Source organism: Octopus bimaculoides, chromosome 26 (genome assembly GCF_001194135.2).
Source record: "Octopus bimaculoides isolate UCB-OBI-ISO-001 chromosome 26, ASM119413v2, whole genome shotgun sequence".
Taxonomy (NCBI): Eukaryota; Metazoa; Mollusca; class Cephalopoda; order Octopoda; family Octopodidae; genus Octopus; species Octopus bimaculoides.
Window position 1 is genome coordinate 18,769,891 of NC_069006.1, and position 4,916 is coordinate 18,774,806.

Genomic DNA, 4,916 nt, shown 5'->3' on the forward strand with positions numbered 1-4,916 from the left:
TTAATATATAAAGCTGAAGTTGTGTGTCTGTGTGAAGCCTTTTTAAAAGTTTATAGAAATCCACATTTTCCACTTTTTTGTAAAATTTTTTACATCAATGGAATTTTCTCGATCTGAACTTTCCAGTGCAGTAATTAGATTTTTAAAATTCTGTTTACTTTGTGTGATTTATGGGAGATTTCGCTGTTGTTTCTAGCAAGTTATATATTTCTTCCCTTCTACCTGAAGCGGCGTTCATCGATCACACGCTCAACATAAAATATAGAGAGTAAGAGTGTGAGAGAGAAAGTGATACATACAAAGTTTTCTTTCGTCTTCCTCTCTCCCATTTAATAGTTTTCTTGTATCCCTCTACCTCTAATATATTTTTCATAACATAGAAACGTAAAAACACACACAACCACACATATGTGATCTGTGACAACAACATACACAGAAACACATCAACATTATACATATAAGATTTAGTTTCTGTGTCTTTCTTATACACAAGACACATACACATAGGACGGGCTCCTTTCTGTTTCTGTGTACCAAATGCTCTCAGAAGGGTTTGGTTGACCTGGGGTATTAGCAGAAGACACTTGCTCAAGATACCACACAGCGGGATTGAACAGAGAATCATGTAGCTGGAAAATAAACTTCTTGTCACACCATGCGTGCGTGCACACACACACACACACACGGCTATTCTAGAGGCAAACAAAAACAAAGAAAGAAAGCAGTATGCTAATGATTTTCTCCTGTTGCTACTTCGAGTTCTACACATCTACGATCGATTAGTCTGTCTGTCTGTCTTCTCTCTGTCTGTCTGTCTTCTCTCTGTCTATTCACTTGTTTATTTAGCTGTCAGTCTATTTGTCTGTCTGTCCATCCGTCCGTTCATTCTTCTGTCTGTCCATCTATCTATCTATCCGCTTGTCTTATTTGTCTATCAATCGGTCAGTCTGTCTATAAGCTTCCTGAGTGAGCTCTTAAGCAAGATATTCAGTGACAGACAGAAACACACAGGCATTAAAAATGGAATACTCTTACCCATCTCCCAGGAATCCTGTCAACTGCTATAGTTTCCCATTACATTTTGATTATACAGCAAACAAACTTCGTTGTTTGTTGATATTATCAAAGAAATGGCGCTCGGACGCAGGCATTTCTCGATTAGTATCACAATATCAAGATGTGCGCATGTGGGTGTATGTGTGTGTGTGCGCGTGTATACACACACACACACACACGAAACATTATGCTTCTAACTTTTTTCCTTTTCATGACAGACCCTTGGACTTATGTGTTTTTTATTGGTATTTTTGCACACAGATACACACCTCTCTCTCTCTCTTTCATACATACATATATATACATGTGTGCATATGTATGTATACATGTATGTGTGTACGTATGCAGACATACCTCAACTTACGTCGCAATTAGTACCAAGGTAGACGTGCGACTTAACTCGGAAATGACGTAACAGGAAAAAAAAAACCATTAAAAAATATTTATTAGCTTATATCTGTTTTAACAAATGATTCGTACTTATTTTCATACGTATTCTGTTTGATTTTCCACTTCTGTATTGGTTTTTAGCTGATGTTTTCATTTTTATGCTTTTAATACGTTCTCTGAGACTGACGTAAAGTGAATTAAATCGACTGAAGTTGAGGTTTATGCCTTTAAAAAAATGACAAAGTAAAAAAAGAAAAAAACCTTACTCGACGTAAGTTGAGGTATGCCTCTGTGTGCGAGCGTGTACACACACACACACACACACACACACAAGAGTGTGTAAGTGTATGTCTGTGTGTGTGCGCATATATATATATACGCAGTATAGCCTCGATATACGAGTTAATTTGTTCCCGAAAACTCATAAACCAGAGCAATAATACCCCATAGTAACAATGTTATAAATCGTAGTTCGTTCCCAGAAAAATATTTTACCTATAAAATTTATAATACTCGTAAATAAATGGCAATAAAACAATAGTAGCATGTTAAGAATATTTTATGTAAAGTAAGAGAAAATGTCATGATCATTTATAGTAAAAAATATTATTATATTCGTTTTCTGAATCACTTTCACTCGCACTAGACTCGCGCACACCATCACTTGCAGACGTGATCGCCGATTCACAGCACTCGTAGACGGACTTGTAGATTTCATTTTAAAAAACAAGTCTAGAGTTGTTAGCTTAGAAGAGGCTTTTTTTTGCTCTCTATAAAATTCCCGGTAACACGCAGAAGCTTGTTATCGTAGTAGAAACTTTTGCACTTCTTTCAAAATTTGGATCTTTATATTTATCATAAAATAAAACTCGTAAACTTGGGGTTTCATAAAGCGAGTCCTCATAAAACGAGGTATTACTGAAAGATGTGCCTCATTCACCGGCTAGGAACCGTTTCGGGTGTGGTCAGGCAATAAATAATAAAGGGAGCAATGTGGGTATTTTCCCCCTCAGCCCGTCCTTTTAAGAACAGCTTTCTCTCTGCCCATTTCTGTGTAAGACTGGCCACCCGGATCGTCACCTTATCTGAGTTCTTATCCACTTGGAAGTTGGGACCAAATCAAACCCTAAGCAGATGATCTTGGCTCCTCTCACCGACTAGTATTCCTGTAGAATGGCATCAACCATCTCTGCTTTGGAGGCATTTGACATCATTGCAATGACGTCATCTGCGTAAGCCAACAATGCTCTCTCAGTTCGGAAGGGATCACCTGAATTGTTCCAATTTCCGCAGTATAACTTCAGGGCCTGCAAGTACAGAAGAAGTCAGAACGAGTAGCCCTGACGGACCGAGTGTGCAATACAAAATGGTTCCGATAGGTGGTAGTTTACTTTGACCATTGAGCAGGTACCACTGTGCATTTCTGCAATCCAACAACTGAAAATGGGTCTGAACCTTATTGATTTTCAAGGAAATATGGTCGACCCTCTCTAACGTTTTAGATTAATCCAAAATTGATCAGAGCCCCGCCGAAGCCAGCTTTTTTAGTTCCTACATTCTATTATGTATTGCATAAGCTGACAAGTTGTTGTGGATCGGCCTGTTCAGGACCACGCACATTCAAGCTCCCCTAACCAGCTACTGACAACAAGTGCCAATCTTTATGCTAATGCCTTGGCCAAAACCTTAGCTCTGTTTAGCAGAATTATGCGCCACAAATTACCTAGCATGTCCCTTTGTCGACGTCCATTTTTAGCAGCGTTACAACTCCTCGACTCATAGCACTAGGAATTCTCCTATTCTGCTATCAGTTGCGGTAGATGTCTGCCAAGAAGTTGCCAAATCTGGCAGGATTTAAATTCAGAAGGACCCTATGGTCGAGGTGCCTCGGGACTCTGCCCCGCCCCACTACCTTTCCAGGAAAAGTGGATGAAGATGGATAGGTAGATAATAATAATAATAATAATCCTTTCTACTTTAGGCACAAGGCCTGAAATTTTGGAAGAAGGGGCAAGTCGATTACATCGACACCCAGTACTCAACTAGTACTTGTCAGTGGTGGGAAACATATGCATTCGCACACACACACAACGCGCTTCATTCCGTTTCTTCCTACCAAATTCATTCACAATTTGGTCCACCCAGGGACAGTAGCAGAAGACACTTGCTCAAGGGGCCATGCAGTGAGACTGAACCCGGAGTTTTGTGGTTGGGAAGCAAACCTTTTAACACACAACCGCACCTGCGCCTACACGCACGCACGCGCGCATGCATGCATGCACACACACAGAGGAATGAAAGGAAGAATCTAATATGTTGTGTAATGCTTGTTAATATATTTATTTAAATTAAGAATCTATCTGACAGCAATCTGAGCTTCACACTCTGTCATCTTTTAACCAAATGAAAAATCGCTTGAAAGGGTTAAACAAAGAAACTTTGATATAATTTCAACACCAGAGCTTCTGAGAGCCACTCACTCATAACGACAGGATGAGGCTAATGTTACCTACTAGCTACTTCTGTTGCAAACAAGGATAAACTTGCGACAAGTTATCCAATACCCAGAATTGAGAATGGAAAGAGAGACAGGGAGAGAGAAAGTGAGAGAGATGGAGAGTGATGAGAGAGAAAGAGGGATGAGAGATGATAATTTGACTAGGAAAGCAGGCGCCCAGTTTGCCTTTAGTTTTAAACTTGCTATTATTAGAAGGCGGAATATAATTCTAAGCCAGTGTAGTATCATTATTATGCGTCGATCAAGCTGAGAGCTATTCTTGGAAGACTCGAAGACTTCATTTGATAAGAGTTCTTGTATCAGGCGGAACCAGAACAGAAAGTATACAAACAAGTTTCTTGACTGCTGCTAACACACACACACACATTCACATATACATACACATTTGTACATACATACACATTTTTTCTTGTTTAGTTCCACAACAGGAAACGTAATTGAAGACTTTCAATTATTATTATTATTACCAGTAAAAACACTGCCCTCCAGGTGGTTTTCTGTTTCTCATTATAATAAATACATACTTTATATATGTGCGTGTGTGCGTATGCATGTACACACACACATATATATATGGATCATCAACAGATCACAAATTCGAAAGAGAAGCATAGTTAGTAATAGAGCATTAGAGTAATTAGGTACAGATAGTTATGGCTGGTCTATGGGGTTACCCTGGGTTTCGCGTCCATAAAGCACTTAGCTTTACAGCGTCTCTTCACCACCGGCTATTAGGGTCTGAAGAGTTGCTGTAAAGCTAAGGGCTTTACGGGTGCAAAATCCTGGGTAAGCCTATAGACCAGCCATAAATATCTTTAATATATATATATATATATATATATATATATATACATATATAATAATATTAGGGACAAAATCCAAAATTACAGGTAAAAAACTCAATTAAAATCAATTTATAAAAAATTAAAATTAAATTGAGCTTTTCATCGAT

At 38.6% G+C, this 4,916-nt stretch overlaps 1 protein-coding gene across 13 annotated transcripts in view; it reads right to left on the bottom strand.

Annotated features, from left to right (window-relative positions):
• LOC106870346 (muscle M-line assembly protein unc-89) overlaps positions 1-4,916 on the bottom strand; it is a 151,749-nt gene that overhangs the window by 29,163 nt on the left and 117,670 nt on the right. The gene's annotated exons all lie outside the window — the stretch shown is intronic.